The following is a 26,884-nucleotide window of genomic DNA, read 5'->3' as shown; positions in this document are numbered from 1 at the left end:
TGATATTATTTTGTTCTGAAGTGGGACAGTATTAAAAATATAAAAGCTAATATTAGCAGATGTTATGTAGGCTAAAAAAAAGGTGACAATCAAAGTGTTTTTGGCTTGCATGAAAAGGCATGAATTTTTCAAGGCAAAGAAGACTGAGGCCCGGTTTTTCAAAAGAATTCTAGGAAGTTGGTTTGCCAGAATTCAGTGATCTGATTAGAAGAACAGATCTCTGCAAAAATGATTATATGAGGAGGAAAACTGACATATTGTAAAAGTTAGTACTGCAAAGAGATTTTCAATCTGTTATAAAAAAAAGTATTAACAGATTTTATTGCTTTTTTAAGTAAAAAAGAAAGGAAATTTGGTAACATGACTCAATTAGTTGGCTGTAATCCTTATGTGATACAGTTTATAAAACAAATGCCTCTGTTACCTTTGTATTCCATCTGCTGATTGGGTGCTAAGTATGGCAGAGCCTACTGAGAACCTCAGACCTACCAACTGTGAATGTTAAAATCAGAATCTGAAAGTAATTGCAGAATGACTGATGCCGAAGGAGGAAATGGGTTCTGGGGCCAGTTCCTGAGGACATTGCAATCCATAGTCTGCAAATTGAGCAAGTTATCACTGGCCAAGTTATTGCTCAGTTCTGTGTCCTGAGGCAAGACCTGTGCTTTCTAAAGGTCTCCGGGGACTGTTGCTGTGTGTGTATTTGTGTCAGAGTGTCTAGCCCAGCTGAAGGAGATGTCCTTACATTCAAGTGGGAGAGGGAGGCCTCTATATATTAGAAACTGGATTCTATTTCTAGCTCCACTTTTATGCATACCATTTATCTGTGCCTCAAGAAGAGAGAATTATGTGTCAAGCCACAGTTTTAAGTGACTCTCTACAAACTTGAAAAGCCCCACTCCATCCACAACTGAAAAATTCCAAGGTAACTTCCTAGCTGAGACTAAGGTGCTTGTGTTGAGATATGTGAATACTATATCGTATGTTGAATCTGCATGTGTGAATCTAAAGTTACTTTCTGTTGAATCTGCTAATGCCAGTGCATGTAACCTTTACTGTGTGTGTACACTATATTCTGTGCCTGCAACTCTGGCAGCGTCCTTTTCCCCAGTTGGGCCTGGAGTCATTTATTTGTGAATGGCTTGAACAGACATAATCTGTGTGCTTGGAGGCCTTAGAAAATTTCTTGTGAGACTTTTTTCTGTGATGAGCATTTTATCAGAATTGAGCGCAACTGTTTCTTTTTCATTGTGTTTAGGTCTAAGGTATACTTTTATTTTGATGTAGTGTTTTACAGTGCATTTCAAAATGTAGCTCTAATGTAGTACTTCTCACAAAACAGGAAAAACACTGGCTAAGTGAACTTGGAAATTTCTAAGTGCAGTGTCATCTGCAGCCACTAAATATGCTTTCTTTACCGATAATCTAGTGGCCTAGATGATCTGACAGTCATAGATTTCTTTTGGTTTATCCCAGAAGTAGCATCAGCAGAACTATAATGGAAGATCATACTGGCTATTAGCCAGAAAAAAATGATGTTTTTGGTCCTTTGTGAACTATGTTTGATTTAAAGACCATCTTTTTATTACTGAATGGGCCTTGGCATTGATCTAGAGTCCAACCCTTGGCAGTGCCCCTACTGCTGACTGACCCTTGGCAAAATGTCTGATTTAATCTGTTGTTCAGGCCTTGGTCTGTTGCCTGTTTAAAATCCATTTGGTGCTTTTCTGTGACTGAGAATTATTACCAATGCATATTTTATGTTTATTTTTAATAACTTAAGTACATAATCAAAGAAGTAACACAAAACTACATGCCTAATTTTCTAGCACAGCAAGGTCAACCAGTGATCCATAGTATTACTGCTGTAAAATCCTGATTTTGTTGGTTTATTTTTTGTTGTTATTTTGGTGTAGGACAATAAATTGCCAGGTATGTGTGCATACCCCCTGTACTCCTGTGGGACGCTCCATCCACCGCAGTATCTTGGCGTTCATGCGCCATGCCTGGTACCTTGAGGTATGTAGAAAAAAATTTAAAGCTATGTCTGTGGCCAGATCATTGATTCTCTGAATCAGTGTCGAATCTTCAGATTCAGATTTGGCTGAATCAAATCGGGGACAGTGAGCTGAATCAACAAATGAAATCACTGTCCCCAGTTCCGGGCTGATCTGAATTAAATACGGCCCGTGGCAGGGCACTGTTTGGGCCTGTCACTTTAAGGGTCAGAAGACAGCAGCCAGAAGGTGCCTGATGAGAGCAACCATTTTAGATTCAGGACTGCCCATATAAACAGGGCATTTTGTTGCTGGGAGGCCAGGCAACAACACCGCCTGGCTGCAGGTATCATTTGGAGGTAAGGGAGGAGCTGTAGGGGATGGTCAGGAGGCTCCTTGGTCCTGGGTATGACCTAAAACTGCACCCTGCTGGGAGTGGGTGGCCTGGTGGGGCTCTCAGTGGCGCAGGAGCCTCCAGGAAATGCCAGGCCAGTTACCACCCTGGTGAAAGGTGGGTTGGGACCCTAAAGAGAGCATGAGTCTACAGACACAAGACCCTGTCTGAACATCCCCTGACTGGTCAATGCTGAGGCCAGGACCGGAAGGTCGAAGGGCCAGGGGCCCACCGCAAGGAACACCCAAGAGCTGAGGGCCTGGGGTTCCGACTGGTCTGGAGGTGGGCAAGAGCTAGTAGCCCAAGGTCCCGGGGGACCACACCCAGAAGGGGGAGCAGTTCAGGGAGCCATGCAGCCGGGAATGAAGGCAGAATAGGCTGCCTGAATGGAGGGATCTAAGTGGGGTTCATTTAGTAGGATTCTGGGGCCCAGTGTGGAGCCAGTGATATTGATAACATCTGGATGCCATCTGCAAGGCTTGGGCTGCAGTGCAGAAGAGGAACGGAGACGCAGATAGCGCCCCCTGGCATCAGGGCAAGAAATGGGCAGCCTCCCGCTTAATCAACATCAATTAATTAATTTGCATCAAGGCGTGGTGGGTGAGAAGGCAGGCGGTTAGGTGGATAGGCCACAGGGAAATCGGCCCCGAGAAGGCCCCCTGTTACAGGCCCGTTTCGCACACTCCTATAACGCACTCACCTTCCAAGCAAAACTGGCATACCTTATTTGGCTCAAAGAAACTCTTAGTATTTGCTACAAACTTTTCAGTGTCTGCCTACATTTCCATTGTGTTACATTCCCAGGATTTGCTGTTTCAGTGCTGTGTGTTCATTAACATCAATTCCACACTCACTATCTAATATTAATTATTGTTATGAACATCACAATGTTCTGAGGTGTTCACGGAATGTCTTGCGTGTTTTCCTGAGGTAGGGTTACTGATATATAGTGCTTGGTGTCTATAAACAGCTAAAGATGAGAGATGTCTAATTTTGTTACTTGTGTGTTTGCATGAGTTATAATGTTTGATATCAGTGTAGTTTCATAGTTTCATAGTTTGTAGGGTCGGAAGGGACCTGAGCTGATCATCTAGTCCGACCCCCTGCCATGGCAGGAAAGAATACTGGGGTCAAATGACCCCAGTAGTTCTTTACTGCTTTATGATAGCCATTCAAAGAGGTCAGATGAGAATCCAGGAGGGACAGAGACTATTCATACCTAGAGGATTAAAGCCCAAATGGTTGGGAGAAGTAAACACTGGCTGCTTGTGGACATTAAAAGAAAAAAAAAGTGCTTTACCAGAAGCAGCAGCACATTACTTCGACCTGGTTCCACAATGTTGGTATAAATTAGGTGCTTCAGTGGGGATTTTTGGTACTTTTAGCTAAAGCTGATTCAATCAGCTATTAGAGAAGTACCAAACAAGCCCCACTAAAGCATCCAATCTATACAAACTTTGGGCAAGCTGGGTATAATTAACGTGCTGTTTCTTCTGGGCATGTGTTGGGCTCAGGTCGGGAGCACGCCAAGGTTAAAGTGTCACTTCTTAAAATCTTTTGTTCATGTTTGCAAACAGCCACTATGAATTTACATTTGCATAGTTATGCATGTGAGGTTCCAAGGCCTAATCCTGATAGAGAAATAGCTTTTTAAGGGAAACAATCTACCCAAATAGCATTTGATTAAAGCTGAAAGAGTGGACTAGCAATCTCTGTTTGAAAGGATGTTAATATTCCTTCAGTCACAAATGGGTCAGGAAAGATGCCTGATGGTTTAAATGGATATACATTAGAGGGAATGAGATCATACACATATTTGATCTCCAAGAATTCTGCAGAAGAATGGAACTGACCCAATAAGGACAGCACTTGACAGGAGAGCAAGAAGTGTTTCTCTAAAGTTTCCTGAGCATCAGGTACTTTCCCCCCTCTATGGCTCAGCTGGGCAAGGCAAAATAACAGTCTAGAAGAGGGTTTTGGCTGAGAGAGAAAGGAAGCTGCATTCTTAGAGCTTACACTAAGATGCACGGATAAGTTAAAATCATTGTTCTAGTATTTGTCTTGTGTTAGTTTATTCTATAGCTCTGTCTGTATCTCAACCTATGTTTACTGATTTCATACCTTTGCTTTTTTTTATAATAAGTCTTTATGTCATCTCTTGTAACACACTTACTGTCAGGGACACAAGTGATTAAAGTGTATTTGGCCATTCTGGCAGGCCTCTTCCAAAGAAAGTGAGACCTATGTTTCCTGAGTTCGGACAAGGGTGAGATTCTTCTATCTAACAAAAATTTCCTGTGCTACGAGCTGGCAAGAGAAGGGAAAGGATGAAGTGCACAGGCCAAGGAGGGTTGCCCCTTGGAACATCTCTCTTGATTGTCAATGGTCAAGCAGCATATAGCAGAGACAGATTTGGGGTTGATAGGCAGCAGCATGCTGGGGTTCGGGGGGGCTTATCCCCCTGCCCAAACTAATTTTGCTGCAGCCAGTGACAGCAGCAGCACCACGGTGCTGCTTGGTGTGCAGTCAGGCCAGTGCCCCACATGCACTCAGCTCCATGCAGCTGAGAAAGAAGAGGCAAACTGCACATGTGTCGCACGGTGGAGCTGTAGTTCTTGTGCTGACACGTGCACTCAGCCCCCCCCCCAATAATATTTTCTCCCTCCGTCTACACATACAGTGGCCCAAAACAACGCTACTTCTCTGGCATTCATTGAAACAGAAGAAAAAAACTTCATTGAGACCCCCATAGGCAAGTGTTGTAACACTTAAAATACAGAATTTTTATTTAAGAAATTAGTGCCCTGCAAGTACAAAGCATTTGCTCACATCACTTTTTTTCTAATTATGTTCAGTGAGTGTGCATACTATACACCTTCTACCAAACCCAAACTTTCAGCCCAGTAAAGCTTTTAAGGCACTTAGTGAAACACTGCATTCATTTGGCACATCTACACATGCTATTAATGTGCCTGAAAAAACTTTGGCACCGTTCCTGCCAGAATGTATTGCTCTGCACTGGGTGCAGTGTTTTCTAGGGGTGTGCAAAATGGCACTGTTCCATTTCAACTTCAGTTTCAAGGTTTGGATGGAACAGAGTTTTGTTTTGAATTTCATTTTGAGTCGAAACAGCTGTTCCATTTCACTTTGTCAAAACAGTGAAACTGTTTCAATACTGTTTTGATGTTTCACCTGACCATCAGGCTGGGGAAAGGAACTGAGCCCAGCTGTGCTGACTTCCCATCTCCAGCTCGATCGCAGTGCTGGGGAGGGGAACTGAGCCCGGGCTGTGATTGGCTTCCCACAGCCTGGTGGTAGGAGACAGAGAGAGCCAGGGCTGCACTCCTGGCTGCTGCTGGGAGTGCAGCCCGGTTCTGGGCTGTCTTCCATCTGCTGGCTGCTTCAAAACTTTTGAAATGTTTTGACTAGCCTTGTTTTGTTTTGAGGCTGTTTTGAAGGCGTTTGTTTCACTTTGATTTTGCTGTTTCAAGCTTGAAACGAGTTGAAACAGTGTCAAAATGAAACAGTCAGCAAAATTTTTGTGCAGCCCTAGTGTTTACACATGCGCCCAGGACTGCAGCACATTGAAGGGGTCCAGGGGGCTGCTCTGCCTCGACTCAACATGCTGCAGAGGGGCTGGCTGGGGCATGGGGGTGCTACCGTGTGGGACTAGCTGACAGAGAGCTGCCTACACTGTAGCAACCTTTTGCCCCAGCCAGCCCCAGTCATCATCTACACATGTATGTCAGTGTACCAAATAAGTCCACCATAAGATAGTACTTGTCCTGGACAGTACTGTCCTATACTGGAGTTAATTATTTTACTCCTCCCCAATATGGGCTCATGTGCATATGCTGATGCTTTACTCCACAGTAAAGCACACATGTGGATGCACCTATTAAGAAGCGCATCTGTTCAGCAAAGCACAGATTTGCTATGACATGAATTCTGGGTATGAAACTGGTGATGAATTTATAGTGATGAAATTGGTGATGGGATGAATTAAAATGAAATCTGCTGAGAATGCCTGACCATAACTCATTGCCATATCAACCACTTTTCCCTTTTACTATTAAAATGGATATTTTGGGTACAACTGCCGTATGGAAATTTCTAAGTGTCATAGCAAAATGCTGAGTTCAAATTATTTAATGGAGGGCACTGTTCAGAAAGGATCAGAAAGTTTTTAATATTTTTTCTGAATTAACCAAATCTCTATTATTTAGGGGGAAAAGCTGATGTCACAAGCTATTTTGTGGGACATGTATTGAATCAGGCTAATGTTTCAGAGAGAACAGATTTTGTTATGGTGGTCTGATCTCTGCTTCTGTTGCCAGAAAATTGGAAATGCAGATAGTTGAAAGAATGAATGGAAAAAATAACCAAAGAGCTTAATAAATTGTTTCCACCTTCACTAATATGCAATCCAGATTCAGTTCTAATTTCTGGTTAAAGTTCTCTCTCTCTCTATCTAGTTCATTATAAACGGGTAATCACTTTGCTATCATGGGCTACTCATTACTATAATAGTGATAAATCCAGCCTTACTTGAATTCAGTTAGTTTGTTCATTCCAGCATATAAAATTGCATGACAATGTGGTCTCCTAAACAAAAGATAAATGCTTTTGTTCTCTTAATGTCACCATATTTTCATTAAAGCTAGAGTGTTTCCCAGGTAATTTAAACTGGGGTGCCTAAGCAAGTTGACAGTTTTCTTTTAGAACATTTATTGGCAACATTGCTGAGCTAACTATATGTGCCCTTGATTACAATCAGCCTAGAAGTGTTCTGAGTCATATTTAGAAGTAATGTTGGATTTTTAAACCAAGTCCAGTAAATTATGTAGTGGTCTATTTTATGAAGCCTCAAATAAGACTATACCGATGAAGCTGCTATAGTTTGACATACTGTGTGAAACACACCCTAGGAATGAATAAAATAATGCAACTGTTTTTTTTTTAAATCAGCTTTGCTAAATATCTACTTTCAATTTTTCATCATCCTTGAAATCACAGAATCATCATCCCAGAATCACAGAAAAATAGGGATGGAAGTGACTTCATGAGGTCATCTAGTCCAACCTTGTACTCAAGGCAGGATCATACTTAATTAAAACATCCCAGTCAAGTGTTAGTCTAAACTGCTTTTAACAGTTTCCAAGGATGGAGATTCTATAACCTTTCTGTATAGCCTTTTCCAATGCCCAACCACCTTGGCTAGAGACAGAAGTTACACACAAACTGGTTCAAGTGATCAGAAACTGGTTTAAACCTGTAACAAAACTTCAGTGCACATAAACCAGTTTTAAAATGGCTGAAATCAGTTTGACATAAACCTGGTTGAATGTAGTATCAGACTTGATTGATTGAGTTCAAACCAGTTTATGCAACTTCTGTCACAGACCCCTTACTGGTTTAAGTTAAACCACAGTCCCCCAGCATCCCAGCATGCTCCCTGTTGGTACTCTGAGCAGAGCTAGCCCTGCCCCCTCTGCTCCCAGGCCAGAGCAGGGGCAGGAAGGGGCAGAGGCCTGGCCAGACACTGGCCCTGGAAGGGAGCAGGGAAGAGGTTTATTCTCCCCCTCCCTCTCCTGTCCCACCAGCACAGACCTGTCAGGCATTGCTCTGCTAGATGCTCCAGTGGCAGGGGCATGGCCAGCCCCAGAAGTATGCTGGAGTAAACTGGACAGGGAGGGGGTTTAATTGCCCCTTCCCTGTCCTACCAATGTAAACCCAAGCTGGGGTCTGCTGGGCCCTCCCCCCTTGCTGCTGCAGCAAGCAGGGCTGGGGAGTGCAGCCAGACACTGGTCGGCATAGCCTCCTGAGGCACAGAGGCAGGGAGGGGGGTTATTCCCCCCTCTGATCCCTCTGCCTCTGGGAGACCACAGTGTGAGGTCTGCCAGCCCTGACTGCTACTGCCAAATGCTCCCTGCATGGGGCAAGCAATGGGATAAGCCCCGTTTTTCCCCCCACTGCCAGATGCCAGAGGGAGGGGGGAAATATGTCCCTTCCCTGCACTGTCGCCTAAGTGGCCTCTGGCCATGCCTCTGCCCATGCTGCTGGAGTGGTAAGGGGGAAGGGCCCTTGATGGGAACAGCACCCCCTTTCATGGTGTCCATGGAGCATGAGCCTCTTCCTGGCAGTGGAGCCACACTGCGAGTCAGGGCAGGGGGTTAGAGCTGTCTCAGACTGCACCAGATGAGCGGTGGCACTGGGGCTTAGAGCAGTGGCCATAGTCCTCCAAACCCTGTTACTGCCACTGCCACTCACCCTGTGTAGTCTGTGGCAGCTTTCCTGGCCTCACAGCACAGCCCCCAGCTGGGAAGAGACTCATGCTCTGGGACACCATGACAGGGGTGCTGCCCCAATCAGGGTCACTCCCCACTCTCCACTCCAGAAGCAGGGGTAGGGGCACAGCCAGAGGCTCGTTGGCATGGCCCCTTAGGTGGGGGGGCAGGCAGGGGTGTTATTTCTCTCACTGCCCCTGGGAGACTACAGTGGGGTCTGCCCACCCCAACCACCACTGCTGCTCATCTCTCCCTGCGTGGGATGAGCAGTGGGATAAGCCCCCTCTGCCGGACGCCAGATGGAGGGTGGAAGTAACCCCCCTTCCTGCCACCTCACTTAAGGAACCCTGCTGGCTGGCCTCTGGCCATGTCCCTGCCCCTGCCACTGGAGGGCTCTTGATGGGGGCAGCACCCCCTGTCATGGTGCCCTAGAGAGAGAGCCTCTTCCCAGCCAGGGGCTCCACTGTGGGATGTGGAAAGCTGTTGTGGACTGCGTAGGGCAAGTAGCAGTGGTGCTAGGGGGCTTGGAGAGCTATGGCCACCACTCCAAGCCCCGGTGCCGCAGCTCACCCCACGCAGTCTGCGGCAGCTCTGACCCTCTGCTCCTGCCCACAGTGTGGCCCTCCACACTAGGAAGAGGCTTACACTTCCTGGACACCATGACTGGGGGTGCTGCCCCCATCAAGGGCTCTGCCACCTTGCTTCTCCAGAGGCAGGGGTGGGGGCATGGTCAGAGGCCAGCCGGAAAGGCCCCTTAGGCAAGGGGGCAGGGAGGGGGCATTATTTCCCGCCTCCCTCCGGTGCCTGGCAGAGAGGGCAGGAGGGTCTTATCCTGCTGCTCACCCCGTGCAGAGAACAATTGGCGGTATAGAGGGTGGTGGTCAGGGCTGGCAGACCCCACTGGGGTCCCTGGGGGTAGAGGGGGGAATAACCCCCCTCCCTGCCACCTCTGCCTCAGGGCCACGCCAGCCAGCATCTGGCCATGTCTTGCTGGAGCAGTGAGAGGGGAGCGCCTGGCAGATCCTGGCTCGGGTCCATGCCAGTAGGACAGGGAGTGGGGAATTTAAATGCCCTCCCTGGCCAGTTCACTCCAGGCTACTGCCCGGGCTGGCCATTTCCACCCCCACCCCCCTTCCCCCTGTACAGCTTACCTGTGGCTGAGGTCTGCTCATGTCACCCCCTGGCTTCTGGCCTGAGCAAGTTCAAGCATGTCCAAATGTCTATTCACTTGCAAATTGGTTCAATCTAGGCAAGTTAGACCAACCTGCAAAGATTGAATCATTTCAGGCTCCAGCTTTTTGAATGTCTGTCCCTAGCCCTTCAAAGTGAAAATTCTTTCTAATATCCAACCTATATTTCCCCTTCTGTAATTTGAGACCATTGTTCCTAGTTCTGTCCCCTGTGGCCACAGAGAATAGTCTAGTTCCATCCTTCTTATAACTACCCTTAAGGTATTTGATGACTATTATCAAATCCCCCTTAATCTTCTCTTCTTCAGGCTAAATAATCCCAGTACTTTCAGCCTTTCCTACATTATCTTTCCTAGACATTTATTGCATTTTTTTAATTCATGTATTTACTATAAATACTAGTGGCACATTTCTGCTTTGTTCAGAATCAAGTCAGAGCAAGAAAGCAGGAAGCCTACCTAGGAATCATCCTGGCTCTCTCAATTTCTGGCCCAGCTTCAATCCTTCTTTAAGACAAGGGACTGCTCCAAGTTGTGCCAACAGGCATATGGTCTACCACCTCATTAGAGGTGTTTCAGTTTTCCTGCACTACTTCCTTCTACAGCCTTCCCCTGCCTCTTGGGATATCTTTTCCAGAGAAATCTGGGAAAGTTTCTATTCCCTGTGTCTTTCCTAAACAGTGTAGCAAAAACACAATGAAGGGAATGCATTTAAGTTAGGAATACTGGGTAACTAATTAACAGTATACAATTACTACTATCAAAATGGAATAAAATGATTCTTCTCTTAGTATGGATACATATCATAGAGTCCTTTCTCAAATGCCTGCATAATTACTAATGCAATGCCAAGTGGAGACTATCACCAGGACAGGCTTCACTGAAATAACTGACTATAACAAGTTATCCAGTTATGAAATAAGTCAAATTGTATCTATTAAAATGTCCTTTTATATAAAGCAAAGGACATCAGGGTTCTAGGAATTTTAAGAAAATAAACACCCAAAACATTACAATGTAGAATTAAATATATGCAGCATGCATTGTATTAAGTAAACATTGTACTCTGTAGTCTGGAAGGTCCTTGAACAGCCCTAGAAGCAACTTCAAAGCAATGTATGTAACACTTTATCGTGCATTTTCTAGGTCTGTTCATATGCCATGACCCCTCCTCAGTATTACCTCTACACTAAAAGCACATTACTCAAATTCTGTTTCTACCTGAGTGAAACATCTGACTTTGTTTTACCAAGTAATTCATTAATGAGTCCTCTACATGCCTTAGGTGGCTCATATCCATTATCCTCATTTAATAGTTTAGCCTAAGGTTGTCTTGCAATATAAATAATCTTCCAAAATGCTTAGATGGCACAGTTGTGCTTCTTTTTATAGTAAACTGAAATTATCTAACTGTAGTTGCTGTTGAGTGTGAATTGAGGCATACAGCTTATATATCAGATATAGAATTTGCTTTTTTTATAAAAACAAAAAAACAAAGGCTGTATTATTTCACCAGTGCAACATCTCCCACACAGAGAAATACATAGAACACATGTTCAAGTAATATTCCCTGCATGACTCTTAACTGACCAGGTAAACTTTAAAACTGCACTTGCTGATTTTAAAAGTAGTTTTAAATTGCACCTAATATTTGGTAGGTAATTCTTTAAAGCTGTTATTATAGTCACAAGGCAAGTAGAAGGATTTTTCTTTTTCATGTGGGCCCTTAGGGATGTCAGAAGATCCAAGAACAGGAATGGATTCTTGATCCAAAACTTATCTTTGTAGCTTCCTGCAAAAGTGAAATGGGAAAAATAAAATGTTACTATATTAAAAATTGCTTGAAACAAATCTTCCTTGTAAACATGTGGGACTTAATTCAAAAACATGACCTTTCTGGGAACACTAATAATACTCTCTTGACTGAATTACTAGCTCCAGTGCTCAGTTTATAGTTAAGGACAAAATAGGATTTCCATACAGACAACTAATTAGTAAGGTTGCTAGAGCCCCCAAAGAGAGCTTCCACTATACAAATGGAGCTTCCTAGGGGTCACACACTTGTATTGTTTAATTTGACAATATTTTCTCTTTGTGTAGACATGTGAGAGGGAGACATGGAAAGCAAAGCACGTCAGCATCATGCCTTAATACTGACAAATACACCCATAATGCAGTCCCACCAGTGTACTGTAATACTAAAAGTATCATGATACAGTTTATCATTAAGTTATTTTTCCTAATTGAAAGATTGAAAGAAATGCTGTGTTAATTATGTCTTATATTATAACTTCATTCTTAACACTCATGCTTATTATCTTTATAATTTAATGTTTTCTCTCATAAATTAACTTAATTTGGACCCAACATTATTGATGAAAATGTCTACTGCATTTGCGAATCTTTCATGATGTTTTAGCAAACTGTACATTTTCTCTGTAAATAAATTACTATTCAATTTTCTCAGTGAAATTAATTCTACATAGTCTATCTGCTAATGCTAGTTACCAAATATCATTTTGCTTTGGTGTGCTCTCATTAGCTTGTTTTCATTCACAGTAAGCTATCATCATCTGGAGCTTACTTACATAAGCTTGCCAATACCGTTTTCAGTATCTATTGAAAGTATTTCAAAGTCCCTTGCACCATCTCTCCTTTGCAGTCTTTAGCTCCAAATACAATTTTTGCCCGGAAGTTATATTAGCATTAATACCGTAGGCAATAGATATCTTTTAAATGGAGACTTTGAGCACTCTGCCAAAATCTGGATGTTTCTGGTTAAAAATTTTTGAAAATACTCAGTAAATTACACTTCTCCATGCTGCTAGTTTTCTGCTGACAGTGTTTGCCCCAACAGGACAGCAAAGTTACATTTTCATTTTGCTGAAAAGGACAAAATACAGTAAACCTTTTCCTCATTACTACCTGCTCTTTTTGGAACTAGTAGTTTACCAATCACATGCATCACAGATGTCCTGTCAGGGCTCATATTTCCTGAGTGAAGTATTTGCATCCTCTTGCCTGCTGATAGAGTGAGCATGTTTGTCTACAAAGTGCTTTTAAATGAACTAATGCATGATTCATGTGGACTACTTTGAACAGATTACCAACCTGTCTGGACTGAATTGCTGTGGGCTTGACATACAAAGCATTTCTCGAGGTTAAAATAGGTACAGTGCCACCAATACACAAAATATTAAGCTATTTAAACACCTGGCTTAACTCTTTTCTTTTTTTTTAACTAGGTACCTGGATTATTCACTAGGTTGCCACAGCAAACAAGAACTTTCTTGTCTATAAGGTATTATATGATCTCTTCTTTTTTTTTCCACTCTGAAAACATAAACTTTGGTTCACACTGGAGCATGCTTCTATGGATACTATCAACAATCTTATAGTAAAAAAGAGTTGTTCCAAATTGTATTAATGTCCATGGGACGTTTCCCATTAAATGGAATAAGTTCTGAGTCTGGTTCCTAAATCTAACCAATATAGCAGTTTTCCCAAACTAAGGAAAATTAAGCGATAGACAGGAGCTTCAGAGGAGTGTTAGACACTCAGTGAATGTCAGGTGCTTAGTTATTTCCCATGCCAGAAGGTTACTGTAGCTTTTACTCAAGCAAATCTTGCAGTCAATTCTGAGTATTGCTTCAATACATATTCCAGGATGTGACCCATAGAATTCTGTTGTTTTTGTAAAAGCCCTTCATTTAATTAAGTAATCCTTTACTGTTCAAGCCTGCCTCTTCTTCCAGGCCTGGGTGCTCTATTTGGATCTCATTTAGATTAAATCCATTTAAACACATTTATTTTTCTTATGACCCCACCTTAACCTTACTGTAGCATGCAAGAAGCTAGTGCCTAATGATGGCATACCATAAGGCATGCATAAAGTTATCATTCTGTACTAAAATATTAAATTGACTGTATAATTGCACTTCTCGATGTATGTTCTTCTCTTCATGTTTCTCTTCATGATGAAAGCATTTTTTTAAAAAATAAGCATGAGAAAAATTTGAAATTGGAAAACTGCTTTTTTTCTTATGTTAAGTCACTACCTCAAGTCATAAGAAAGCAGGAAAATGAGTGTGTAAGAACTTACAGAAGACAAATAAGTGATTTTTTTTGTTTGTTTATTTTATTTTAGTCTTCCAAATTCTGAGTATCAGAGACAATATTCTTCATTTTCCATTTTGGCAGCTGGCAGCAATACAAAACCCATACAAACAGCCTGAAAACTACTTTGTTAGTTCTCTTGGGCTTTTGCTTTGTTGAAAAGGATCAGCAACATTATAGATTTTAACCCCCTGCATCCAGGCCAGGTAGAGACATTACACTTTTACCAGTATAAGTGATTGGAAACTAGTCTGTACCCATAATAGAACAGAAATTCGGCATACACAACTGGTCTATACCAACAACAGAACTGAAGTTTGGCACACACTGACTGGTTTAAAAATGGTGGAACCTGGTCTTAGTTTTGCCACCCCCTGCCTCCCCCCCTCGAAAGGACTATTGTGTATCCTGTTCGCTACTGATCTAATCTATGTTGCTTACAGAAAACCATGAAACTTAGATCGGTTCCTCTTCTGGGTTTTTGAATATCTGTACTTAGCCCCAATATCTTTTCTGAAGTGTACTGAAACTATGATGATGTACAGCAGTAAAAATCCTACCAATGTTTTAGAGAAATGAAAAATCTACACCTTAAGAGGCTATAGCTACTGTTCATTGCTGAAAAATTATGTTCTGGGGAACCGACACTAAAAATACCATTATTATTAAAGTAAATCTACTGTATTGCAAGATCTTATATTGCACATGGTAGTACCCTAGTAAGTTGTATATCTTAATTTAATTAAAAAGAAAATCAATTACTAACAATTATTTGTTATTGAAAACATCATGAAAAATCATTTATAAAACATAGAAAATGAAATAATGCTATACTTCATATCATTTATATGCCTTATTTGAAGGGTCATCTATAGTTCTATTTTCTGTTTCCCAAAAAGAAGAAGCCATGTCAAAAATATAGTGCCATAAAATCAAAAAAGATTTTTAAGTACTAAAATAAGAAATAAAGTGATATCATTTGTTCTTTGTTCATGTCTCTTATACAGAGCTGTCCAAGTCCTTCCAGAAAATATAGGTAAAATAAATGTTTTGTGAGATGGCACTTCTGAAATAATGAAAAACATTCATGTAGCCCAAATTACCTCTCCATGTTCTGATCTTGGATAACACCGCACAGGCAGCCAGTCCCATTTGATTAGCGCAGGAGAGGTGGGGTTGATAATGCCTCTCTTATACGAGAGTTCAGTTATAGGAGGTTTTCCCTTCCAAACATGGAATTATTAGAAGATGTCTACCTAGTTGCTCATCTGTGGAATAAATTTAGTTTTGGGTTCTTAGTGGTGTGCAGAGATCCACAACTTTCCAGGTTAACAGAGACTCTACTGCAGCTGACATTGCTATCATCTCTGCTTGTTATCCACGTATCTAAGATATTTCTAGGACATTCATCACCATAATATCTGAGTATAGAAATCAGTGTGACATCAGTGATTATTTGGAATATTTATTCCAAAAATAAATCTAATTTGTGGCTCAGGACTTAATGGCATGTGTTGGATTATCCTATGTACTTTTGATCTTAAGATGAGCACATTGATGCTGATCATCACAACAGTCAAGGGTACATGAAGGAATCTTTCACAAACGATATTGAATGACGTTGTGCCGACCCTGTACTCTTAAACTGTCAAAGGTAACAAAAGTTTGTCTCCAAATTGTTACATAAAATTATTCTGAATAAGGTACTTAAGGCAGACAGACTGTAGGTGGACTGAATTAAACGAAACAAAAAATGGTCTAGTGATACCACTGAAGGCCGACTGTCTCTTTTTGGCACCACTGCAGTATGGTTAGAAAGGTAGAACCTAAAAGCTTCTACCCTAAGTAGCCCAATCCTGACCAAAGCTATCAGGTCTCACAAAAGACTGTATGGTGTGCCTATATTTCTGCAACAGTGAAATTAGAAATGTCAGTATTGGAGATAAAAGCTACATTTTCTGTCTTAACAGTTCTGTCCCATCTCCTTCAGTATGTGTTAGTCTTCTGTTGTCTTCAAGGAAAAAGCATCCTTCTCTAAGAACTTTATACTAGCTTTTTTTCTTCTTCCCCCATTTCCTCCAAAAAATGCTATCTTTTAATACCATCCAAAAACCTGTTAAAGCGGGGAGGGAGGTCCTTTAAAAAATCTCTATAGCTCAAGGAATACTGCTAATATAAAAAGTCCTTAATGCCTTATATTTTAAATGCTTTAAATTTATTTACTATTTTTCTTGGTAACATTGGTAATAATAGGTTAAAATTAATTAATTGTGCACGTTGCCATGGAATTAAGCAGGCTGTAAGGTATCTTTACTGAAAACAGACCCATATTTAACTGTTAATACCATGTGAATGCTTTGATTCTCTGGGTTTATTTCTTAAAATTTAGCAGAGCAGCACCCTCAGTCTCCTTTGCTTGTTCCTTCAAATACCCTTCATTATGTCAAAGCCTACCTTCTACAGGTGCAGATCTTTCTAGCCCAGTCAATATAGGCTAGCAAGAGAAAGTTGCAGGACAAGAGGAGAGAGGATATTCTGACCCTGTTGTGTTGGAAGTTTACCTTCAGAGCTACTTTGCTTGTAAAAGGCTGATTTCAATCCATGAGGGTTTCCCTTTGTACTCTTGCTGCTTGTCAATGTCTAGTTAGCCTTGTGTTCATATAGACCTTGTTTGTTAACTTTTTATTTCTTTATCATATTGCCGCTGGTGGAATATCTTGAATACCACATACTTTTATTTCTACTTGAGTAAAACTCTGTTTGGTCATGGTAAGTCTGGGATAAACTATTGAAATGCAGAAGTAATGCAATATGTTCTCTTGCAATTGCATGAATTCTTTGAATGAAGATAATTACAAAGATTTGTTTAGTTTGTTCTAACATCTTCCCTACAGTTAACTAAAATGTTTTTCCAGGGGAACAAGTAAGGGCAGAGTTTTGTTTGTGCTTTTCCCCTAATGGTGGAAGAGAAGGCAAATGGGTAACGAGGAACAAATAGGGGCATTGAAAAAAGAAATAACAGGGAATATTTGTTCAGATTTTCCTCCTATTTACACCAATATTATTCCAAAGCAATCCTAATATAATCAGTAGAGCTATTCAGGCTTATCACCAGTGTAATTGTGAGTGCAGAATCTGGCCTAGTGCTCTTGGCATTGCTACTTTTTGGCAGATTTGGTCACTAATGCTCTCGATGGGTTTTGCGCTTACATTTAATGGCATTACATTTATTTTAATATTTTTTTAAATAGCTAGTGTAAATTGATTCCACTAAAAAAAATCCCTTTACCCACCAACGTTCATTTGTATTTCAAATGGCCCATTACATTTTCACTAACAATCATTAGAGCTGTGTGAGCTTATTGAAGCTTGGTCTTGGATTGAAACTGTAAAAACTGCCAGCTCTGAATTTTTTGCAATGCTGAAAATAGCACAAGAAAAGGGCTTTTTCGTTATAGTGCATAACCGCATAACCTGAAATACAGTCATGCCACAGTGAAAAAATATGCTGCGGTATTGTTTTGGGTCTTCCAGTGGAAAATGCAGATGCAGCTTGGATCAACCCTGATGAGGTTTGCCATCATTCAGGTTTAGTCACAGCTGTTCACTGCAACTTTAGTTTCTAGTCGAAGAAACATGCAGAGAGGTTGGCCCCAAAACTAGAAAGTCAAAAACATGGAACGGAATTCAAGCGTGAAAAGAAGCCTTGACAAGGATTTACACTCATCTCTAGTAGTAATCCCACTATTACAAGAGGGAAATCCTGGACTTGTCAGACATAGCAATAAAAAAAGAATGTGAGCCTTTGCTTCCACATAGTCCAGCTCTGCACATACACTGAGAAGCTTGGTGCACAAGGATGACATAGTGGCCCTGAAATCACTGTGCCATTAAGAGCCATAAATTTGTCTGCGAGATGTGCAGGAAAAGAAAGGGTGTGTGGACTCCTGTTCTGCCCTAAAACGTTTACTGGCATTCAGATTAATGAGTGCTTTCTCCCTGTACAGAATTTTTGTAGTTTATTGTATTCTTAAGAGTATGTACAGACATTACATTTAGGTCAACCTGACAAGGGTTAGGTTGATCTAAATGCTGGTATGTGCAGACATCTAGGGAATCTAAATCAGGCCAGAAATGGTGGGCTCAATCTAAGTTTGCTCATCTGAGTAGGTGAAGTAACTTTGATCACAAATGGGTTAACCTGATCTAGTGAACTTCTGCACCACTTCAGAGCACAGTCCCAGGGCTGGGAAAACTGAACCACCCTCCCCAGACCTGGGACTGTGCTCTTCCTACCATCCCACCCTGACCAGGCCATTTTTAATCCCCTTCCCCCTGTAGAACTGCCAGCCCCCTTGGACCTACCAGTCCCTCCCCCCCGTGGACCTGCTAGCTCTTTCCAATGCCACCCACCCCTTCCCCTCACCCTGAGTTACTTAGGTTGGGCTCCCCTGGCACATTCAGCTCCTGGCACATGTGAATGCCTGTAGATGCCATTCCAAGTCTGTGAGTAAGCCACATGATTGTAGACTGGGTGCAGTGAATATATGTATGCACCCTTAGTTTATGGCCTTATCCCTTAAAGTTTGAAAGGGAGGGACTGGTACAGAGAACCCCCGTTTTGCAAAAAGGAAATGTAAGCATTTCATAGAAAGGAGATGAAGTAGTTGTGCAAGAAGGAAATGGTGTCTAGCTTTTCTTCAATTATGTGGAGAGGATGTCTGTTCAGATGAAAGTTCCATGTCCTTTCCAGCCTATCAATACAATTACAAGGCTTGTGACATGTGTCCGTCTGGAACAAATGTCTTGGAGACTAAACAGTGACACATCTACTTCATTTGCTTTTGTTTTGCATTCGCGTCACTGTTATCTAGGTATATTATTATACAGTGTACTTAGAACCCCACCAGGCTCAGGGAACCATTGTGCTTCAACACAATGTAACTTGTAGAGAAAATTGCAGATAGTGTAGATTGTTTGTTAACTTGAGCCCATTCTGACAAAATGAGTTTTTAATATAGCCTAATGCTGACTTGCGTAATAAGAGCAAGAATATAGGCCATAGCTACAGAAGTAGGACTGTCCAAAAAAACAGTGACTCTGAAAATGCTTTAAGAGATCATAGCAGGTAAGCAAATGAATGTGAGAATTTCATATCATGAAGTGGCCAAAAGGGCTTATGCTATTTTTGGACTATAAACAGGGGAGTTGTGAATAAGAGTAGGATGGTGATTTTTTTCTTTCTCTAGATGGCAGTGGTGAGACTGATACTGGGATATTTCATAACAGTCTTGTGTCCATGTTTTCAAAAGGATGTTGAGAAACTGGGAGGTAGGGAAAAATAAAAAAACAAATGTGAGGGCTGGAGAAAATGTCTTGCAGTGAGAAAATTGGAGAGACCAATGTGTAGGTTTGTTCAAAAATAAGATTGAGAATCAACTTATGTATAAGTAGTTTCATAAACAGAAAATGATGGTACAAAACAGTTCTTTAAAAAAGCTGAGAAAAACATATCAGGAATAAATTGCTGGAATCAGAAGTCAAGACAAATTAAAATTAAAAAAATAGACATCATATTGTAATAGTGAGGGTGATAAAACACTCACATAGAATACCAGAGAAAGTGGCAGGTTCTCCAGTTCACGGCCTTTAGATCAGAAGTAGATACTTGTCAGGAAGAGAGATTTCAGTCAAATGCAGCTCACTGGTCTTAGTGGGTAGGAGGTTGACATGTAATCGTCTGTGATATAGGATGTCACACTTGTTGATCTAATGGTCGCTTTTGGTCTCAAACACTATGATATGTACCCAGCCTTAGCAATTTACAATTTAAGACAAAGCTCAACAAATAGGCATACCAGCTGGTAAGAAAGGAAGGATGTGGATAATAATAATAGGTTAATAAATTCATACAATTGCACTGGTGACTATTGGTACTATTTGATGGTTCTGAAACATTCTAAATATTTTTTTAAAAAACAATTATTATTTTTTATTATATTGCAGTAGCAGCCAGACACCAATCATCATTTTTAGAGCGCAAGTTTTTTGCAGTATCTGTCATTGACTGTATGGTTATACAATGCCTAGCTCAATAACTTGCTGAAAACTCTGGGAGCTATCATAATATAGGTGTGAAATATTAATAACAACTGGGGATCAGGGTCTCAGTGAGATGCACTGGAGTGAAATATAAAAAGAAATATAGTCTCTGCCCCAGAAAGCTAACAAGGCAAAACAAGAACTTATTTTTTCTTAGCACAAACTGGACTAAAGATACAGTTATCCTTGGTGGGCTGAATTGTTGCAGTTCTTACCTCCTCCTTTTAGATTTTTCTGCTCAGGCACCAGTGTGTCCATGTTCTCTCGTTTACTGTATCTGACTTACCTTGAATGTTCCCCATTCATTTACACTGCCGTTAATATATCTGTTCTATTTTGCCAATATTTTTTCCTTATAAACAGGTAGCAGCATTAAACCTCCTGGTCATTATAATTTACTGGTAAAATGTGCAGCATTTTGTTATGTAAAATGAATGAGAAAATGGTAATGAGTCTTGGTTCCTAATAGCTTTACTTTATGATTTCTTATATTGAACTACATGCTCACTTTATCTATTCACGAGCTCATTCAAATCATTTTGAATCCTGTCACTGTTCTTGTTTGTATTTCTTCCTCCCTCACCTCCTCCCTTTTTGTATCATTGGTAGAAGATATCACTTCCTTTACTACTTCCAGGCCATTGATATTTAAAGTGAATAATGTTGTCATAGCATTGATCTTCTTGTGCTCCAGTAGTCACCAAGAACAAACAATATAAGGTTATGGCATTGATTTCATGGATTTCAACTTTTTCCCAATCATGTTCTTGTTAAGCACCTTGTAAATACATCATGTCACATGCTCATCTTTTTTGTTTCATGGCAACGTGGACCTAGTACAGGCAAAATGGCCTTCCATCACAGTGGAAAAATCTGCCCTGCCCAGTTCAAAGGAGTTAACAGCTTCTAATTCAGAGTTGTATACTCAAGGGAATTTAAGGGCAACCCATAGCATTTGGTACAGTATTTCAAATTATCATAATTTGTGAGCAACTGGACAAGCTGGCTACTGCAAATGGGTATCACAGTCTAATAAAAACCTAATAAAACTTTCAAAGTCATTCTCATGTCCTCTTGGGAGTATTATGTAATACTTGCCACTGCCACAAGAATCTAGCTCCATCCAGGAAATGTGCTATGGAAGCAAGCTACAGGCAGGCAGAAGAGGCCTAACTGACTTTTCAGGTCTCAGTTGTGGAGCACATTTTTGGTTAGCAAATAAACCCATTAATAATACTTCATAATACTAATTTTCTAGTACAGTTTTCTAAAAAGGAAAGGGAAAATGATGGTTAGGTCTGTGATGTGTAAATACACACAAATAGACCTAGATAGTCTTTCTAATTATTTAATATCTTAATGTGCCATGCCACTAATTGCATCTGAACACTGTTTTGCAGCATTCCAAGCTATGCAGTTGAGGGGACTTTCCTATTTTGCAAATTGTGACCCCACATGCAAATACAAGAAAACAAGAAAAATGACAGGAAAAATGCTTTCTGTGATGGAAAGTGCATTACATCTCCAAATAACACTGACAAGTAATTTTTAGGAAAAAATCTTGCAACACATTTTAATACACAGTAGTGTTCCATCTATGTCCACTGAGAAATGGTTAAGCCTGTCTTAAGTGCCCACCAAAGAGACCAGGTAATCTTGTGTGGTTATAAAATGGGGAAATAATTGTGTCAAAAATGAAGGTGAAATTTTAGAATATATGACAGGGGATTTTTTCTTGAGGATCTTCTGCACACAAACTTAAATGTTTAGCCTACAAGAAGACAGATTAACAATATACTAAGTGCAATATGACAGCGTACAATTAACTTTCTTGAGATCTTTATTTAAGACCTGATAAGACAAGGTATTCTGCACCTCTTCCTCCTATGTGGGATTTAAAGATGTTGAGCTCATCTTAAGACTATTCTGAAGTTGGCACTGAGGCCACAATTCTGCACTGAAACTGACTTATGTTAACAGAGGCTGTCTGGAACCCAGATTGGAGATGTCATGGAAGGATTAGTGAGACTTGTCCAACCCTCTGATTAGTACCCCATGCTGCTCATTCATGTGGGCACTAAAGGTAATGACAGAAGTGAGCAAATCAAGAGTGACTACAGGGCTCTGGGTGCAAGGGTGAAGGGGATGAGGGCACTGGTTGTGTTCTCCTCAATCCTTCCAGTCAAGGGGAAGGGCCCTGGTAAGAGCAGACACATCCTGCAAATCAATGCATGGCTGTGCAGGTGTTGTCACCAGCAAGGATTTGGCTTCTTCAACCATGGGATGTCATTCTAAGAAGAAGGATTGCTAGCAAGAGACATCCACCTGACAAAGAGAGGAAAGAGCAGCTTTGCAGACAAGCTTGCTAACCTAGTTCGGAGGGCTTTAAACTAGGTTCACTGGGGGATGAGAAACAAAGCCCTGAGGGAAGTGGGGAAGCAGGGGACCTGGAGAAAGCAGAAGCAGGAAGCTGTTTATGAGAAAATAAGGCAATTGACTAGTCAGCTCAGGTGCCTGTATACAAGTGCATAGAGCCTGGGAAACAATCAGGAAGAACTGAAAATCCTTGCATAGTCAAGGAACTATGATGCGATTGTAACAACAGAGACGTATGGAGGATAAACACAGACTTATGGAGGATAGTTCGCATGACTGGAGTACTATCATGGATGGGTACAAACTGTTCAGGAAGGACAGGCAGGGGAGAGGAGAAGGAGGAGTTGCACTGTATGTAAAAGATCTGTATGATTGCTCAGAGCTCCAGTATGAAACTGGAGATAGGCCTGTTGAAAGTCACTGGGTTAAGGTTAGAGGGGAGAGCAACAAGGGTGACGTTGTGATGGGTGCCTGCTATAGACCACCAGACCAGAAGGATGAGGTAAATGAGGCTTTCTTCAGACAACTAGTGGAAGTTTCCAGAGCACAGGCCCTGATTCTTGCGGGGCACTTCAGTTACCCTGACATCAGCTGGGAGGGTAATACAGCAGTGCACAGGCAGTCCAGGAAGTTTTTGGAGAGCATTGGAGGCAACTTCCTGGTGCAAATGTTGGAGAGACCAATTAGGGGCCATGTTCTTCTTGACTTACTAATCACAACGGGGAAGAATTGGTTAGGGATGTAGAAGTGGATAGCAAGTTGGGCAGCAGTGACCATGAGATGATTAAGTTCAGGATTCTGAGAAAAGGAAGAAAGGAAAGCACTAGAGTATGGCCCCTGGATTTCAGAAAAAGCAGACTTTGACTCTGTCAGGGAGCTAATGGGCAGTATCCCCTGAGAGGCCAGTCTGAGGGTGAAAGACAACCAGCATTCCCGGACTCATTTTAAAGAAACCTTACTGAGGGCACAGGAACAAACAATCCTGATGTGCAGGAAGAATAGTACAAGTGACCAGTGTGGCTTAGCAGATAACTCTTTGGTGAGCTTAAACACAAAAAGGAAGCTTACAGGAAGTGGAAGCTTGGGCAAACAACTTGGGAGGAATATAAGAATATATGTTGATGTAGGGAAGAATATACAAGTACATGTAGGGATGAAGACAGGAAGGCCAAAGCACAATTGGTGTTACAGCTAGTAAGGGACATGAAGGGTAACAAGAGTTTCAACAAATATGTTAGCAACAAGAGGAAGGCTAGGTAAAGTGTGGGTCCCTTACTGAATTAGGGAGACAACCTAGTGACATGATGATGAGGAAAAGGCTGAAGTACTCAATGCCTGTTTTTACCTCAGACTTCCAAGGCAAGGTCAGCTTCCAGATTACAGCAACCAGCAGCACAGTTTGGGGAGAAGGTGAGCAGCCAGCAGTGGTGAAAGAACAGGTTAGAGTCTATGTAGAGAAGCTGGATATGTACAAGTACATGGGGCTGGATGCAATGCATCTGAGGATGCTGAGGGAGTTGGATGATGTGATCTGGCCATTATCTTTGAAAACTCATGGTGATCAGAATAGGTCCTGGATGACTGAAAAAGGGAAAACATAGTGCCCATCTTTAAGAAAGGGTAAAAGGAGGATGCAGGGTACTACACAAGAATCAGCCTTATTTCAGTCCCTGGGAAAATCATGGAACAGGTCTTCAAAGAATCCATTTCTAAGCACTTGAAGGAGAAGAAAGTGATTAGGAAGAGTCAACATGCATTCATCAAGACCAACCTGACTGCCTTCTATGAAGAGATAACTGGCTCTGTGGATCTGGGGAAAGCAGTCGACATAATATATCTTGACTTTAGCAAGGCTTTTGATACCATCTCCCACAGCATTCCTGCAAGCAAGCTGAGGAAGTATGGGTTGAATGAATGGACTGTAAGGTGGATAGGAAGCTGGCTAGATTGTCAGTCTCAGTGGGTACTAATCAATGTCTCAATGTCTAGCTGGCAGCCAGTATCAAGTGGAGTGCCTCCAGGGTTGATCCTGGGACTGGTTTTGTTCAATATCTTCATCAACAACCTGGAGAATGGCATAGAGTGCACCCTCAGCAAGTTTGCAGGTGACACCTAGCTGGGAGGAGTAGTAGATACACTGGAGGGTAGGGCTGGGATTCAGAGTGACCTAGACAAATTGGAGAATTGGGCCAAAAGGAATCTCATGAGATTCAACAAGGACAAATACAAAGTCCTGCATTTAGGACAGAAGAATCCCATGCACTGCTACAGCCTGGGGACTTCCTGGCTAAGCAGCAGCTCTGCAAAAAAGGACCTGGGGGTTACAGTGGACAGTAAGCTGGATATGAGTCAGCTGCATGCCCTTGTTGCCAGAAAGACTAACAGCATACCGGGCTGTATTAGCAGAAACGTTGCCAGCAGATCACATCAAGGGAAGTAATAATTCCACTCTATTCTGCTCTGGTGAGGCCACATCTGGAGTACTGTGTCCAGTTTTGGGCCTCCCAGTGTAGAAAGGATGTGGACAAGTTGGAGAGAGTCAAGAGGAGAGCAACAAAAATGGTACAGGGGCTGGGCACTTGAGTTCTGAGGAGAGACTGAAGGAACTAGTTTATTTAGTCTGCAGAAGAGGAGGGGTGGCGAGAGGATTTGATAGCAGCCTTCAACTACCTGAAGGGTGGTTCCAAAGAGGATGCAGCTAGTCTGTTCTCAGTGGTAACAGATGACATAACAAAAAGTGATGGTCTCAAGTTACAGCAAGGGAGATTTAAGTTGGATATTAGGAAAAACTTTCTCACAAAGAGAGTGGTGAAATACTGGAACAGATTACCTAGAGAGGTGGTGGAATCTCTATCCTTGGAGGTTTTTAAGGCCCAATTAGACAAAGTTCTGGCTAGAATGATCTAGTGGAGGATGGTCCTACTTTAAGTAGGGGATTGGACTAGATCCTGAGGTCCTTTCCAACTCTAATTTTCCATGATTCTGTAAGAGGTCTGATCTGGGATGTGTGCTCAAAGAACTCCTAATTAAACACTAATAGGATTTAGTTTAGCACAAAACACAAGAGTACAATCTAACACAGAAGTCAATAACCCAGCATCTGGAGCATTGTCAAAGAAGTTGGAGACACTTCAGTCTGATTAAATTAAAACTCAAATTTCCTATCTTCCAGGACCTTCCTGACCAGCAGAGTAGAGGCTAGAGCATCCTTCATTCTTCCTATTTAAACCAAAACACTCAGCCCCAAAGAATGCCAGGTTCTTTGGGGACCAGAAGGAATGTAACCAAAAGAAGAACTGTATGCTATTGGTTAGCTGTCAAAGGGGGCTCCTGGGCTCCAGTCCTGGTCTCAGTATAATTTTTTCCTCCCAATTACTGTTAATGTGCAATGAACAGAGAGCAGGAACCAGAACCCTAGTTCCCCTTGGTGCAGCTAATAGGCTATGTAGTTATGCTTCCTATTTGCTACTCTTCTGCCCAAATGAATCTTTCAGTCTTTTTTGTACAGTAGTCCAGTTTCAACAAAAGGCATAGAGAGTGTCTCCAGACAGCCTGACCAAAGCTTGATGCAGTAGTTTCAAACCCCTCAAGTTGAGGACGGCTTGTAACTGAGATCTCCCATCTATTAAGGCAGTCAGCAGCCAATCTTTTTGGCAAATATGCCATTAATTAGCTCCAGACTCCATAAGTTCTATACTCTAAAATATGAGCTAAGGGCAGCAGGTCAAATTCAGGCAACTAAACTTCTTGAAGTGGGGAAGGTCAGACAAGCACCTGTGCTTAGTGCTACTTGCTGGCTGTTTCTTGTCTTGTAAATAGTTGCAGGGGGAAGAGGGTGTTTTAGTGGTAGTGGGTGTTGGGGCTTGTGTGGGGCTGTTGTTTGGGAGGGAGGGCAGGAAGGAGTGTGTTGTTGGGAAGTGTGCTGGTGGGAGGGAGCTTATTGTAATGGAGGGAAATAAAGACTGTTGATTGGAAACTGTTCAGAGTGCTTGTGGTCTTTGGGGTGCACTGTGGGCCTGAGGTCTGTGGGCAGCTGCCCAGACACCCTACTGAGGGACTGTGGTAGGGCACTGTTTGTGCCTGCCACTTTAAGACCTGGGGCCAAGCAGCCAGCAAGTGGCCATTGCAGTGGCCATTTTAGAGCTCTGGCCGCCCATATAAGCAGAGCATTTTGCTGCTGGCTGGAAGCGTAGCAACATCACCTGGGTGTGAGGCTTCATGGAACACTCCCGAGGTAAGGGAGGAGTGTCGGGAATGCTCAAGAGGCTCCTGGTCCTGGGCATGACCTAAAATTGCACCCTGCTGGGAATGGGTGGCCTGGCGGGGCTTTCAGTGGTGGGGGGCCCCAGGAAATGACAGGCCAGTTACCACCCCAGTAAAAGGTGGGTTGGGGCACCTTAACCCCAGATCCCACAACTGGGTG

The 26,884-nt window shown here is 42.0% G+C and overlaps 1 long non-coding RNA gene across 7 annotated transcripts in view; it reads left to right on the top strand.

The window, feature by feature from the left end:
* The first annotated feature begins 737 nt into the window (after positions 1-737).
* Positions 738-26,884, top strand: part of LOC149859990 (uncharacterized) — a 96,429-nt gene continuing 70,282 nt past the window's right edge. For 4 of the 7 annotated variants that reach the window (XR_016443619.1, XR_016443622.1, XR_016443618.1 and 1 more), the window contains exons 1-2: positions 738-925; positions 13,113-13,168. This is a non-coding gene — a long non-coding RNA (uncharacterized LOC149859990). Of the gene's footprint in view, positions 926-1,916; positions 2,020-13,112; positions 13,169-26,884 lie in introns of all 7 variants that reach the window. The other 3 variants (XR_016443621.1, XR_016443624.1, XR_016443623.1) reach the window with 1 other exon arrangement.

Source organism: Crocodylus siamensis, chromosome 7 (genome assembly GCF_052110815.1).
Source record: "Crocodylus siamensis isolate JL-2025a chromosome 7, ASM5211081v1, whole genome shotgun sequence".
Lineage (NCBI taxonomy): Eukaryota > Metazoa > Chordata > Crocodylia > Crocodylidae > Crocodylus > Crocodylus siamensis.
This window is presented reverse-complemented; position numbering and strand designations above follow the sequence as displayed.